The 17,067-nt window shown below is 34.4% G+C and overlaps 1 long non-coding RNA gene across 1 annotated transcript in view; it reads right to left on the bottom strand.

Annotated features, from left to right (window-relative positions):
* Nucleotides 1-592: 592 nt before the first annotated feature.
* Nucleotides 593-17,067, bottom strand: part of LOC129059968 (uncharacterized) — a 71,197-nt gene continuing 54,722 nt past the window's right edge. The window contains exon 5 of the long non-coding RNA XR_008526232.2: nt 593-873. This is a non-coding gene — a long non-coding RNA (uncharacterized LOC129059968). The remainder of the gene's footprint in view (nt 874-17,067) is intronic.

The raw sequence follows: 17,067 nt of genomic DNA on the forward strand, positions 1-17,067 counted from the left end.
AATTTGGCTTTCATATGATTCTCAATTTAATTAATACATTCCATCACAATCCCTCATCTGCTTTTTGGATCTAAATGGTTTTTCACACCTCAGCTGACTAATGATGATTTTGAGCTATCATTTGGCGGCACTGCCCCCTAGTTGTTTCAGGATTTTTTGTAAAAACATGCTTGACTTTCTAATGCATTTTCCAGAAATCTCTTACGTATGAAAGCTAGTAGATCCTTTTAAGTAAAATATTGGCAAAAACAATGAACAGAAAAAAAAAAGTTCAAAAGAAAAGATAATAATCTTAGTTTTACAAAATTATATTCTGATATGACAGTAGATTTAACTTGAAATATGTGGACATCTTCATGTAGCGTTATCAGTAATTTTCCACCTTTGCTTTGGAACCTGAGTAAAGATTGCAGCCTGCTAAACTTAAAAGTCAGCCTCACCAGGATTTTCCAAAGGATTCGATGGATCTGTGTCAGGCCAGTTAACAACACAGCTCTCAAGATGGCCAGGATAGCACATGATAATGCAAAACTTAAATATTAGCCAGTTAACCTTCTAAAATTTAACAGGTTTTATTGAAAAATCTCAGAAAGGTAGCTATTTTTATTTTATTTCATAGACAAGGGGACAAAGGTCTCTGCCAGTGATTTGGTCAAAATCTCTTAGCTACTAAGTGGCACAGCCAGGATTCAACCCAGTTAGGGTTTATAGCAAAGCATGTACTCTCAGCAATAATATGGATGTGGCTTCTGAGAAAGTACTTGAGAGGTACAACCCAGGTATCACCTATGTAGCTTCTTCATGGTAGCTTTTGTAGTATCTCTGTAGTGTGCAGATTCTGTTGCAGGGCACATTGCTGCTACTTTTCAGGGGCTAGAGGAATGGAAGACTGTAGTGTTTATGTTAAAGAAGAGATAGTTATACATAAGAACAATAAAAGAGAGGAAACAGGGATATTAATTCTCAACAGATCAGTGAAATTTGCTAGAGATCATAAATATGTATGATGCAAAAATATTTTCCATCTAACAAGAGCTGTACTCTTTGCCCCACCCCCACTCTGAGTTTAATTATTGCTAGTGGCTTCTTTGTTGTTTGCTTTAATTTTAGTACTACAATTTTGCAATTACCTGCCAATCCTTCCTCTGTGTTTGTTTTTTGTTTTTTGTTTTTGTTTTATTTTGGAATCATCTTCAATCTTATTGCATCCACCAGTATGCAAGTCCAGGCAGCACACAAGGACTCAAAAGATGCTCTAATGTCTTTGGACTTGTTGGTTGAGTAACAATGTTAATGATAACTTTGAGCAAAGTTAATGCAATATTTTGTGCCCCCCAAAACATTTTTGAGTTTCTAATTTTGTAAACAATTTTTCATCTTCTTTAGGGCGTAGTAGCCCTTTATTTTCATGAATGTTGAAAAATGATACATTTTTAGATGTACCACAAGATTATAGTTCAAATTCTAGTTCAACACTAAGAAGTTCTGAATATATTTGTAGAGAGAGGTCATAGATCCAACCATACAAATTGAAAGTAAAGTGTCAGCAATTGAAGTAATTTATTCATTCATCCAATGAGTGAACATTTACCTCAAGTCTGCTGTGGCCTTGACAAAGGGTTGAATGCTGAAGATGTAGTAATGAACAAACACACATACTCTAATAGCTAGTAAGTATTATGAACACAGATATGATAGAAATACACACAGACCACTATACAAATAATATTTAAAATCATGTGCTTGATTTGTTCAAAAATATCTATTCTGTGAACTGAAAATATCCCTGTGAAGACTAAAAAGCCAAAATGGCATTTCATATTATGAAGAAAATATTCTTAGTCTCTATATAGACTATCACAAGTAATTTAGAAAAATAATACTATTTTCCTAGACTGGAGAAAAATTGAATGTACTTCCTTAACAATGATAGACACAGATACAGATACAGAAAAAAAATAAACATAGACCCATTGTTTAGATGTATTGTGTACCATTCAGAAAATGTCACGGAAAGTATAATTACATATTACCATATTTAACTAGCTGCACTGTGCTGCTTACACTTGTGTTATTTATAATTCCATGAATAACTCAAAAGTCCAGATGTGTCCAGGCTGCTGTAGATTAGGATACAATTTTTACTGTTACTTATCTGAGAATATTCACCTGAAATTAACCAATTTCAGAGACCTTGGTAGATAATATTTATTTGAATTAAAAATAATAAAATCACTTGTATATTTTCTGGTATCTGTAAACATGGTTGATAGCAGAACATTTAATTGAACAAACATGGATGCTGACTAACAAAAATTGATACCAGATGTAAACAATTGATATTAGTAAACTGGTAGGCATTGGTTAAATGTGAAATACACTGGATCAAATTGTTTTCCTACATATATTTTTTTAAAAAATTTACATAAATGCTAACCAAAATAAAATCAGTGTACCTAATCTATTGGAATAACTTCAAAGATCAATTATTGAACATTTTCCCTTTCTACCAACTTGGGATTAAAAATGTTAAAGTTCAAGATAACTAATGGGCAATTTTCCTAAGTAAATAAGGCAAGTTCACATTCACTAGGCCTTAACGCCGAGAGTTCAGTAAAGAGGATGCTGGGCTGCAATTCTGAACATTCAGAAAAATAAAAGATTAGAAAAAAAATGCTGCAGGCACAGGCAGATAACTGGCATGTGGCATTGGTAGGTTTCTTTATAACATAACACTTATAGTTCTGTTTATATTGTATTTGCTATCTTAAGACAAAAATTTTATATTTTGAAATTGGTGCAGAGTATGAAACAAATTTGATTTTAAGTATTTTCAATGGTCTTATAATTATTTCCCAAATTTATGTTCACCCCACATGCCTTACCCACTACACATTCTGGATATTAACATCATCATTATGTTGGATATCTTATGTTGGGATACTAGTTGAGGGGGTATTTCCCAATGCTAAACTTGTGTAGGAAAAGATTAAAGTTGTAAAGCTTAAAGATCATTGAATAGTAAATATTTGGGGAGGTAAAAATCTCACAATCACATATTTGAGATGTGATAGTGAAGGAATAGGTATGTGGTATAAACAAGGGGCAATCAATGCTAAGAAAATCAGTGTTTCTTTAGTTGTATCCTCAGCAAAGATTTAAATAACTTTTGTTATTTTTTTCTCTCTTTTAGGGAATTAAAATTGGACTACCCTTTCTTACCCACAGTCAAATTGCAGAGAAACCAATTGTGATGCTAATGAAGGAAATAGTCATGGACTTCATATTTCTCTAAGTATTTTCGTGCCCATTCATTTGCGGATTGCAATATTTTCCTAACCCAGCTGTCTTTCTGAGTCACTGTCTCTGCCCCATCCTCTTAGATGTGACACAGAACATTTTAATCAGAGAAGCAAAAAGTTTGTTTTGCTGTTAGAACTAATGAGTTTCCAATTGATAAATTACATTAAATAGTAAACATCACATCAATAAATGTCTTGTCCTAAGATATTAAAAAATTAACATGAAGCCAAGGACAACATATGTGAAATGTTTGGTTTATTAATAAAGTAATGAAGAAAATTCTATTTGATTGCTGTGCATGTACCACATAGTGGACCAGAATTTATAATGCACGTATATAGTTTATACCTGACAGCATTTAATGGGCTTGGGAAGACCCTATAAACCAAAATTATCTTTCTCACACCTGCCAGGTCATCTGTAATGTTTCACATCAAATTTATTTCGTTAGAGTAAGACAGACATTGCCCACTGAAGTTGAGTGTAAAAAAAAAAATTTCTTTTCTAGGAAAGTTATGCATCCAAACAATTGGTGAATTATATTAGTTTTGTCCAAATAGCCCTATCTCTTAGATGTGGCCAAAACCTTTAAAGAACAAGATAAGGCAGATAAAGGTTAATGTTAGGCAAAGGTTGAGATATGGGAGATTGCTCCAAGGGACTGACTGCTACAGGAGACATTCTGCAGTGGATGGCCTTGAAATGAGAGGGGAAGCATAACACCTTGCTATGACACTTCAATGGCAGAAAGGACGATGAGCACCCAGTGTGAACTTGGCTAGGGGCCCTGCACATTATCCATCTATTGCTTTCAGCTACTCCATGTGTCAAAGATTGTTATCTCCATGGTCTAGATTAAGACATTGAGATGCAGGGAAGTTAATACAGCAAGTAACAGAGGCAAAAGTAGAGGTGGTGATGACAAACTTCCCTGGGAAAATCTACATATGCACATTAAGGTGTATAAGAATAATTCTAATTATTAATAAGAGACAGAAAAAAGAGAAAGAAAGAAGGTGGGAGGAAGGAGAATGAAAGGAAAAGGGAGAAAGAATAAACAAGGAGAAAAAGAAAAAAAGACTTTTTAAAGACAAATGAAAATAAGTAACCAATTATTGAGTTGCATACCTAGCCTCAAATAATTTGTAGGTTGTCCAATAATTTGTAGATTGTGAATGCTTCAAAAAGTATTCATAATCATAATAATTATAATCATGATCACAAGCAATGTGCATCAAAACCAGACCGTGAGAGAGTAAATTTGAGTAGTAAGTTGGCGTATAATATTACCAGATATTTCTTGAAATTAGGGAGTGTGTTGTTTGCCACGCTCTAAGCCTCCTCATGAGAAAATACAAATAATTTACCCCAGTCGTGCTTACATATCTCAAATCTTTGTTTTCAGCCTTAATTAAATTCATTGACTCTACTAATTTTCAATTATTTTTATGGAGCCAAACTTTTAAGTGAATTTTTATTTTTTGTCTTCTCACTGCTCCGGAGCTTGCCTCTTCTTTGAAAGTAGTTATAGGTGACTGACAGGTATGGAAACACTAGAAGAATTCCCACAGAATCATTTCTTTGTGTAGAAAATACAATAAATGCCTATTTATACAGTATGGTTAAGAATTGGGATAGCTTGGTTAATTGCAGTTCTAGTTAGCCGAGGAGTTGTATGGCCAGGGAGAATTAACAGATGGTTATAAAAGTGTACTGTGTGCATTAAATCTATTCTGGGGCTTACCAGTTTTTGCATTCATTTTTAATATATTCATGAAAAGATTTCTTGATACTGTATAATCAAGCATCTACTATTCAGAAATTGTTTATGGAATAGAAAAGATGATGCTTATACTTGATTGCATTTCTGAGATTTTTGTTTTTACTAAGGTGCCATGATAAACGATTTCTTACCCACGAAATGAATCAGTTGCTATTGTGTCTATTGGCCAAAGCTGGGTTTTATTCAGAAGACTTGAGGTGGTGACATTCAGGATATGTCTACAGAAGCCACTTTCACGTATATTAATATTATATAATTTACTTCCCAAATAACATATTTAGCCACATCTATAATGAAGCTGTGGAAAAAATTCTTATGTCACTTTCTTTATTTCAGCAACAATTACAAGGAACTGCATGTCAAATACAATCAGCATTCTGTGAGGCTTTCATTTCATTATTTGAGTGTATAATACACACATCTGTAGAGTGAGTAATATTCAGTTACCTGGGGTCATTTTCATTCACGAGTATTTCACAGACCAGCCATCTCTAAATGTCTGGGGTCCTTGGAAACTCAAGTATAAACTGTTCATTAAAATTTCAATCATTTCACACCTAGTGGCACATACCATATGTTGGATATCCAGTGAAGAAATTGCATAACACTCTAAAATTCCAGTGTAGTCAGCTCTGGACAACCCTTTGAGCAGGAGCTAACCTGAGCTTCTTGCTCTCCTGAGATTAGGGAAAATGCAGCTGTGAGCCTATTCAGTTCCTACTCTTGTAATGGAAAGGAAATACCACAATGTAGTTTTTGTGGCAGATGAGAGCTGGAATCTCTTCAACCACCACATCTTTTCATAGTGTTACGTAAAGTATGGTTAAGACACTGGAGAACTATTACAATTCTGTATTTCTTTATTGAAAGTAGGATTTACTGCTTAGAATAATGGGATTACAGATAAGAGGATATCCATTTCTCAATCACAGCAACCTAAAGGTAGATATAGAAATGTTATAGCAGACTGAGGAGTATAATTTTGTGAAGAAATTTAGGCATGGATACCTCACATTTTCATATGAAGCATCACAGTGTAGGGACTCAAACATCTTTTCTCATCTGGTATATAAGCATCTTTTCACAACTGGCTTCCTCTAAATGAGTTATAATTTTTAATTCATTCTAGAATATTCGATAACACTGCATAAGCCCTTTCATGAGACAAATGTTCATACTAACATATTAGTAATATTACTTCCATTTCAGGGATTCAAGGAACAACCAAATCTTTTCTATGTGTCCATAAATTTGGGATTAACAACCATCAAAAGGGAAAAGGAAGGTGCTAGCATCAAGGAGATATTAAATCTATAATCATCCATACTGGAGTTATGTGTAAAAAAGCTCCTGAGAGACTTTAACTCTCAAGTAAGTTATTCTCCCGCTCCCCAGTTTGAGATAGGACATCCCGGGAGTGTGTTTCTGAAACCCAGGGAAGAAAGAGCCCTCACTTGAGCTTTATGGGGAGTAAGATGCCTTACATGCCCTTGAGACAGCTTGTTCCCCACACATACAGGAGGAGAAGGGGCCAGCTTATGTAACCATTTCTTAAGCATTTGCTTCATTTCCGAACTGAATGTACTCATACATGTTGAAGGAATTTAAAGTACTCAACTAAAATCTGCTAAAGAATATTCATTTAAGACACTTTTATTCAGTGCCCAGAATTTTATCTAGCACATGATTTAAAATTACTGATTTATATTATTTGTAGGCACAGTATTTTGAACAGCAAGAAGATTATTAAGAATTTTACAGTAATACTAAAAACATACCAGAGTTTATTTGACCAACGAAAAATTGTAAAGAAGAATCTAGTCTGTAAAAATATATCTGTGCAATGCATTTCACTGTGTGCCCTGTCTCCTAGTTACTACACAGGAAGAGAGAAAAGTTTCTCTAATGCATTGTCTTCCCCAGCCTCCTCAACACAAAAAACACACATTTCACACACTCCATTGGGATTGCTTAACTGCAGGGAGAAAATTGCCATCCTAAAAAGAAACCCTGGCATATCCCTGGGCTGAGCCAACCAAGGTGGGGGAAAGAGTGTTCCAAGCTAATGTCTTTTTTACTCCAAAGAAGACCAGAGCAGTCACTCTGGACAGTCCATCCTGAATTGTGAATGTTCACAACTATTACTTCATTTGATCACCTCTCTGTCTGTCCTTCTCCTCCAGAGCTTTAAGGTGTAACCCTACTGCCTCTCCGCGCCCAGAGCAGATGAGTCATATTATCATGGACTGTTCTTTGTCTTCTCTACATTCCATCTTTTGAGGAACCACTTTATTATCACTTATTAGTAATCCTATGCAGTCTTGTGTTTGTACTAGGACAAACTCACACTCCATGCTCATGAGTAAGCATGTGGCAAAAACCTGGCCAATCCGAGTACACTATGACCAGAGGACACTTAGTTATAGCAGTTATTTCAGTGAAATGTACATGATTTAAGCCATGTTAACCAGAATTTCTCCCATAATTTTGTCACTATTGTGGGGAAAGTTTTTTGTTCAATGGGATCTCGATTTTTTTATATATATATATATATATACACACACATATATATATAAAATATAAATATATATATGATATAAATTACAAGCCTGATCAATTTATCACCATAGAATAATAACTTGCTGGGAATGTGGCCAAGCAAAGGAAAGCAGATTAAGATATGCTGAGAAACAGACCTTATGGCATTGTTTGGAAATCTGGATCTAGCTGTTCCTAAAGCAGAACCTCTCCCCCTCCCTTGCTATATTAGTCAATTTTATGGAATAAATGAGTTTGCACTCACTCTTTGATACCTTTAACTAACAGAATTCTGACTAAATGCAGAAATTGGTACTGGAAGTGGAATATTGCATGAGAAAGGAATTCAAATATGAATTTAGCTAGGTCAAGGTAAGCAGTAGGACAGAAATGATTTCTCATCTCTTACTGGGAAGTTTATCAACCTCCTTATGTGATGGTAAAGAATATGGTTAAGTTTTTACCTGTTGTATCTTGAAAATCAGACAATGTAAATAAAGTATCTGGGAGCTTTAGGGCACATTAGAGGCAAGCAAGCAAGCAAACAAACAAAACAAAAACATCTGTTTTGATGCTAGAGTTTATTGAATGCTCCCTGGAGCCTTTAGTAAGGTCCTAAGACCAATTTTTGCTTAAACTAACTTCCCTCAAAGCAGAGAGTAGCAGCCATTTCTCCCTAACAAAGGTGACATCCAAGATATCAAAGTTGCCAAAATTTATATGAGCATGTCTTACAGGCTGAAAAAGCTAAATCATATAAATATGACTCCAAGACAGTCAGTGAAAGCAAAGGTGCAAGGGGGTAGGGAAATCAGCAAATTTTGTATTAGAGCCCAGAAGCCAGACATCAAGAAGAAACTTTATCTTGCAAGGGCAAGATTAGTGTGAGATAATTGAGGCACATATTTCAAGCACAAAATTTAAGAAGGCACTAAAAAATCTTGGTAATCAAGAAATATAATATTTAATGAAATATTTTTAAAAATAAAAAATGTAAAAATTCACACTGAACAAAACATCCAAATAGTAAATCAAGACATGACTAAACTCAAACAATCATTGTTCACTTCCTGTCCAAAAAATTAAAAAAAATTAGTGGTCCTAGTATTAACAACCATGTACTCTAATGCAGCCAAAAATAAAGAACAGATTACTAGTCTCACTGCCCTAGGCAGAAACAGTGAAATGGGTTGCTAAGAAACAGAAACCACCAGAATGAAATTTAGATTAAGATAAGAGTCTTTGAGCCTGGTTACCAGTCGAGGGAGGAAGCAGGTAGCAGTCAAACAAAAGTCAGCTGAAGTTTTAAGGGCATTATTTTGCCAGAAAAACTTCAATATTGGCAAATTTTCAATGCCTCAGACAATTAGCATATCAATGAGTTTACACAAAAAGGAAGTTGCCTACCAAAACAGTGCTGTTCCAGAAATGGAAATCCTCCAATAATCTCAGATGATGCAGCCATGGAGGAAAATGTCCAGGGCATGTCCTGCAAGAGGACAGAGAGAGGCAGTTTGGTCAAGACATTGATTCATCTGCCACTGAACCACAGCCACCGGTTTCTGTCCAGCAGAACTAATATGTGCTCTAGCTCAAAGGTCACTGTATACTACTTACTATTCTCTTGTTTTTTCATGTGAAAATGTTTATTCTATGTGTTTATTCTAGTCTTAGTTCTTAATTTTGGACTTGATATGTTGGGGCTTTTTTGATTCATCATGCAGCTGCAGATTACAAATTTATTTAGTGCAACATCTAATCTGAGTAAGAGTGAGTTATCTCATCCAAAGATTCTAATCTTGGAACTGCGTGTAGAAATTGAATTTAAGACTTTGGATTATCAATCTTTGGGGAGAGGGCAAATGCATTTTCAGTATTATGTTAAAGTAGTTGCATTAGGTTAGAACTGGTATTTTTTAACATACATGTATGAATAGAAAAATGTTTGTGGACTACTATGCGATGAACCTAGTGAACATTTATTTTTTTCCCTTTCATTGAGAATGAAGTATCCTTCATTGCATAGTAATTGTCCTTCATTGCATAGTAATCTGACCCTAGTCCAAGTGTTTTTGTGAGACCAACCTTGTTATTCTTTGTGTCTCCCCATTCTACTGCTCCTCACTAGGACTGATCTTTGGACTCAAATCTGGACACTCAAAATATTCCCTTCCATTGCTGTATACTCATTTTTCCCAAATCTTTAGTATGAGCTCAGTTTCAGTTCCAATTACCAACCCATATTACATTATCTTTGATGTTCTTTGGTCTCCTAATGAGATAACTTACTGATTTGATACATTCAAATCTTAAACACAAAAACAAAAATAAACCAAAAAAATCCCCCCAAAGCTAAGGAGATGGATCCTCTGTGCTTATTTTATTTCAAGAAAATAAGTCTCCATGCTCACAGTCAATAGAAAGACAATTTTCTACTTAAAAAAAGAATAAGAAGTTAATTGAGCAGGCTACAGAAGGAAATAGAGGAAAACAGTCTCAACGATTTCTTGTGCGTAGCACAAATTGCTCTATTGAACAATTTTGAGTACTTATTTTGTTTCACTATTTTTTAAATATATTTCATCATTTAATAGGAGGTGTTGTAATCATTATTTTATAGATGGTAATAACGAAGCATGAAGTATTTATGCTATTTGTTCATCACTGCATAACCATTAAATGGCAGAGTTGGAATTCAAAACCAGATGGCCTACACACAGAATCCAAGCACCTACTCCTTTCATAAGTGCCACTTATTCATAGTAGAGGTGAGAAAATCACCGTGGAATGGATGAGTGAACGGATTCAAACCTATTTTATGCCAGACTAAAGGCAAACAATACGCCTGGACTTAAAATGAATGAAGTTCTTAATAAAAGGACTCATGCCATAGTGCAAGTCATGCTACACAGAGAGAAATGTTGTTTGCACGGAGAAGAGCCCTATCCCCACAAGGGTGAGTGAGCACTGACCATGTTTATACAATCTCTACATCCGTATCAAAGGGGTAGAATTACCTTTATTCCCTGTGCTACCCGTTGTTCTTTCCTCCCATTCCCTATCCCAAATATGCACACAATGACTGCCCTCAGCACATTTAGGCAAATGTTGCCTCTGACCTACCTCTTCTGACATTTGCTATTTAAGAATTTCAACAAAGTGCTTATTTGATAGGCCTTGTTTTATTTTTTTGTTACTTTCATCATGAAAGCTACTCACCATAAGTGCTTTATTTTCACTGTGCTTCCAGCTAAATCCCGCACGGTAAAACAAATTAAGCAGATGGCAGACTTAAATGTTAAAGATTGGAAAAAAATGTATGAAGAAATTTTAGGATAAATTAGAATACAGGATAGCATATATTGAAGTGAGATGAATCAGAGGTTAAAGTCACAGAGAATTTTAAAGTATTTAGCTTCAGTGAAGATATATGAATGATTCAGGACAGGAACTGAAAGTGTCCTCTCATGACAAGTGTGCCTTCATAATGCTTAACTCCCAAATTAGTCAAATGCCTTATGTGGCTTTCTTGCCTCACGAGGTCATGCATATTACCACTGCTATCTTTCTTTTCGGAGTAAAATGTTCACAGTCTCAATCATCATGGGGAAGGTTCAAAAGACAGAGGTTTATGTGGTTTAATATGAGTGATGCCTATGGAGAGTCCAGATAAAAAAGAAAATAAATTTTCATCCTCTGTCTATTACTAGTTTCTCTGAATTCTCCTATTAGGCAATACACATTCACTGTAAAAATTTTGAGCTCTGTTAAAATGCAAATTTCCCTGGAAGCATTCAATCTCATGAGTCATTTTCAACTATGAGTAAATGAAATTAGCAGATGATTTCCTAAGAACAGGTTTGAGTAGAGAGAAGGAAGGAGGAAGCATAAGGCTGCCAAGGACCAGGATTAAGCCCTTAAACTCAAGTTCCTAAGATAGGAGCGTTCTAAAGTCAAAATATGTCTCATAAAATATTATCTCAGAGCTAGTCTTGATATTCATAAATTTAAAGATAAATAGTATTGTTTTGAATTAATTTAAACAGAAAAGTCATAAAAGCAAGGGAAAAACAAAGAAGCCAACATGTATTAAGTTTCTGTTATGTATTAGGGGTTTTACTCTCTCCAGCCGTCACAACTCTCTGTGATATTTTCATGAACCCCACTTTATCTACGAGGACAATGAGCCTCAGAAATGTCACTTGACTTGACAAAGGTCACACATCTGATAAATTGTATAGAGGAAAGGTTCTGATTCCAATCTCTCTGTAAAGCTTGGGTTTTTCCCACACCAAATGGCAATGGCTTTCTGGTGTCAAATAACCTAACTGTGTACTAACACTTAAAAATCATTAAACGGGGAATGATAATTATATTCCAAAAAATAAAGGGACAAAAAATACTAATACCAATACAATATAACTAATATCTTTGGCTGTGATCAGGAAGATGTGATTAGAGAAAAGTGGAAGAATTGTTAGAAGAAGGGAAAGAGGACATACCCAAGTGGACATAGAAGACAACTTGAACTAACTTGTAATTGCACCCAGCTGCCATTAGGATCCACTTCAATGCTCATGTAATTTCCATAGACCCAAGACTCACTTATTTCTGACACAGCATATTAATCTAAAGACAAAAAGTGTAGGGGTTGATTAAAGACCTTCGAAACTCTCTCAAGATAATTTAATGGTAAACGAAGAAAAAAATATTCCAGTGAGACATTTTAAGAAAATATCCGCTAGAAGTATTTTATTTTTATTATGTTGAAATTGAGGCATGTCATACCTAGTCTTTTTTTCTCTGTAGTTAAAGTTTTGTGACATTCTATGAGCCAGAGCAAGTAGCGATATACAATTAGACTAGCCTCCTTTCGTTGCATAGAGTTTTGGTGGGACAAGAAGCATTATCTCTCCAGTATAAATGACAAAGAAAGTCTGCATGAGCATGCTCAGGCAAATGAAAAGCTACCTTTTAAGTGTTTATATTACAGAAAAAAAGACTCTAATAATTTATATTAACTACAAAAATGCCTCCAGGAGATTAGAATAATAGAAAAGCATTTATAATATCCAGGAGGGAAGAGCCATATAAATAGAACTGAGACTATTTCCTTGGGAAGTTTGTAGAGGAACACATTTTAAATAAACTTATGTCAAAAACATAATTTCTTATTTTATGTGAAAATGTTTGAATAGCCATTCATGGTTACAGGGAAACCATGTTTTGTATCTAGTGGTACAAATTAACATGTGTATCATCTACAGAGCTTGAGGTCATAGGCTTCTAACACCTTTTTATTTTCTTATAGAATATGTATTCTTGATAGTAGTGATATATTTTTGTTTGAAATACAATTAAATTTCTGAATTTTGTATTTAATAAAATATTAAGGTTTATAAACAAACTGTTATCAGAAGGAACAGTAATTTTCCCTCAGGTATGTATAATGAAAAATAATATTTTCAGAGCCAACTGACAGGATAATTCTTTCTGTAAACAGTGCTCCCAATTTTTTTTTTATTTTCCTCTAACTCTCATTTCCTACTTCCCACACACCTCCATTTGTAGACAGGCACAAAGGTACTTAGGATTACATGTAGAAGTGTTCAATTAGGACTCCCTGTTTGAATGTACACTGACCCTGACAATTTACTGTGTTTCAGATAAATATGAGTGCATGAAGCAGCAGAGGCTGCTAAGCTTGCTGAAGAATGGACCCTTGTTCCTAAAGTCTTCCTCAGGACAGAGACACAAACAGGACCAGGTGAGCTCAATTATTTGTGAATGGAGAATGGGTGTATGAACTGTCTCTTTAAATTCTGCCAAAGACAACTAGTTAATATTACGTTATTAAAAATGTAAAGGAAGTTTCATTCTACTAACAATACAAGTGCAGTAAAATACTTTATATGTTATAGTTGCTCCATAAATTTTAGGCTCCCTCTGTTGATCATTTCTTTACCACTAGAATATAGAGAAAACAATGAAGGAACTTCCACTTTGAGGTTATCTGAGCCACAGAGAGGAAAAAAGTGGAAACAGAAATAACAGGAAAGTTTAGAAAAAGTGTATTGTTCTTTCATAATTAAATGTACTATGTATTTTTTAAACAAATAACTTTAGCTATTTTGACTCTATATCCCTTTCTTAAGGATAATAAAAAACTTTAACATATTTGAACTCCTCACTGAATACCTCACTCTCTTCCTTATCTAACTGTCTTCATTTTTTTGGTTAGGAAATTTAATTCTACATTGTTTATGTAAGACAAATGGTTTTCTGATGACCCCAATATTTAATTACATTTAACAGTATTATTTGCTCACCACAAGTTTTGTTCTGTTTTATTATTTCTTTAAAAATCTACTCATTTCTCTATGTTTACAATTATTATTGCTAAAATTCATCCCTTAAATATTATTTTTGTGATGATCTCTGAAACATGAACTCTCTTATTCTTTGTCTAGAATTGCCTTAATTCCCCTTGTTCTTTGATGTTATTTAGGCTGGGCATAGAATTATAGGCTTCCAGCTTCTGCGCCTCAGCATCATTTTCTGAATATATTGTTGTTAATAAGAAGTGTTTTTCAAACTTAATTTTCATATTTTGAAGATCATAATACACCTTTTTAATAATTTTTAAACAATGTGTGAAGTTTCTTTATAATATGTACTTGTCTCCAGTGCCATACTATTCTTCTACACAGAATGATTTATTGAAAATGCAATATAGTCAGGTACATTATGATATTGCTTAAAATCCTGCACCACCCCCAATATCTACAGGATAAAATTCAAATTTATCAGGAAAGCAGCAATGGTTCATGCCAATCCCTATAGCCTTATCTCTAACCATTGTAGACCTCACACTTTATGTGCCAGACACATAAAAATACTTCACATTCACTGAACATACGAGGCCGTTTTTAGGTTCTGAGTGTTTATTTATTCTGTTCTCTCTACCAAAAGTATCTTCCTTCTCATTCTCAATTTTATTTTTAACTAATGAATTTTCCTTAATATTTAAGCCTTTATTGAAACCTTATCTCTTCCAAGAAGCTTGACCTAACTCCTCCAGTATGAGGTAACTGTGTTTCTTCTGTGCTCCCAAAATACTCCATTTATGTGAATGACTCTCCCAGTGGATCTTAAGTTTCTTGGTATCAGGGGCTATGTCTTACACATTTCTAGCCCCTATCATATATACTACTCTTCACTTAGAAGATGCTTAGTATATATTTGCTGAGTATTTAAAATAACTAAAGAAAAGAAGGTAGACAATATAATATGAATCTTACTATAATTCCATGGACCTATATATATTGTATTAACATTCGAACTTCAACTACTATCCTCTCTTTCTAATTAACTTACTCTAGAATACTCATAAGAATCTGAATATTTGATAAGGTGAATAATTTAAAACTGGGAAAAGAAAACAAAGTTTCCTCCCTCCTCAGTTCTTATAGAGAAAAGTAGTATGTGAACGTACACATTGAAATTTATTTTTAGATAAAAAAAATTTATTGTGTACAAAGAATTTAAAATACCTAGTACTACTGAAAATTTCAAAACCACAATAACGTAGAGAAACTTCTTAGAAGATCTATACATTATTTTTTATTATTTTTTATATTTCTGGATTTAAGACAAAATACTCTAACTTCACCAGATTCAAAATCTAATTCTCATGCAAGTATGTATGTGACTGGAATAAACTGGTAAGTGATACTTAATTGGTATAAAAAATTGGCATTGCTAATTTCAAATAAAACAGCCATGTTGAATGTTCATGAGCATTGTTGGCACTGTTTAGATGGGCACCAATGTATTCATGTTTTAAAGATCCAGTAGGCATGGTTCTTACATTTCCATAATTAGGAAAATTAGCATTGATTCTGGTCACTGTAGAACATAAAATCCCTCTTTTTTATGTCTATTTCATTTTTTCATTCGTTTATTCACTATTTGGCAAATAAGAAGTGCCTACTAGGTCCTAAGTCAATGTTAGTCACTGTAAATACAATAGCAAGCCAAGGAGACAACAAGACTAATCCTGGGGTAGATAGCCTAGACACACAGGTAGATATGTCATTAAAATAGCATGTAATAGTCTGAGGAGGAAAGTTAAGGGGTTATAAGAATGAGTCTTCAACAAGAGTTTACTACCCGTCTAATATGGGCCTTGAGTTTCTATTTGGGTACACGGGATGTTCTCTTAGGACACTCCCACTTTCAACCTAGATCTCATCCCGAGATAAATCAGACACATGGAGAAGCCATATGTGAGCACTCTGGTCAATAGTGCCATGTGAGATCCTAGCCAACATCAACAGCCAGCCCTGTGAATAAGCCATCTTAGAAAAACAGTCCAACTGGGACTTCAACTTTAAGTCACAAAAAGTCCCCAAGCAAGAACTTCCCAGCTGAATCTAGTTAACCCAAAAAAGCATGAAAGATCTTAAATAATTATAAGTCATCCTGCCAATTCTTTCCTAAAACATCAGTACACATTTGTTTTACATAGGGAAACAAATCTTAGACTAACGTTTTTGTTGTGGCTATAAAATAGCTATTTGTTAACTCCCACTCATGACACTTACTTCTTAGAGAATCACCTCTCTTATGTTCTAATAAAAATAGTTTCCATTTGGTATTGAGACATTAAATAAACAGAGACTATTTCTTCCAATCATGAGAAGATTTTGTTCTCTCTAGGAGACAGAAGAGTTATATATGTCCTATCTCATGCCAATTTTATATATATATATATATATATATAATTTTCATTAGCGTTTTGATCATTCAAATATTAACTCATGCCAGTGCAGAAAAAGGAAAAATAATTAACCCTACCATAAATACTATCTTATCAAGATAAAAGCATTAAAAATTGGCCGGGCGCAGTGGCTCACGCCTGTAATCCCAGCACTTTGGGAGGCTGAGGCAGGCGGATCACAAGGTCAGGAGATTAAGACCATCCTAGCTAACACGGTGAAACCCCGTCGCTACTAAAAATACAAAAAAAAAAAAAAAATTAGCCAGGCGTGGTGGTGGGCGCCGGTAGTCCCAGCTACTTGGGAGGCTGAGGCAGAATGGCGTGAACCCAGGAGGCGGAGCTTGCAGTGAGCCAAGATGGCGCCACTGCACTCCAGCCTGCGTGACAGAGCAAGACCCTGTCTCAAAAAAAAAAAAAAAAAAAAAAAAAAATTGGTATATGTTCCTTTACTTACATATATGCAATACTTTTTTACAAGGTGTTGTACTATAGTGTTTTGTAGCCTGCTTTAACCCTCTTGAAATATGTCATGAAGTTTTATTATCCCATTTTTTTACCTCTTCCATAATATCATTTTCTTGCTGTAGAATTGTTGATTCAGCCAATTTATATTCTTAGACGTTTAGTTACTTCCAAAGGTCCATATTTGTAATGTCTTGTT

Source organism: Pongo abelii, chromosome 5 (assembly GCF_028885655.2).
Source record: "Pongo abelii isolate AG06213 chromosome 5, NHGRI_mPonAbe1-v2.0_pri, whole genome shotgun sequence".
In the NCBI taxonomy this organism is placed as follows: domain Eukaryota; kingdom Metazoa; phylum Chordata; class Mammalia; order Primates; family Hominidae; genus Pongo; species Pongo abelii.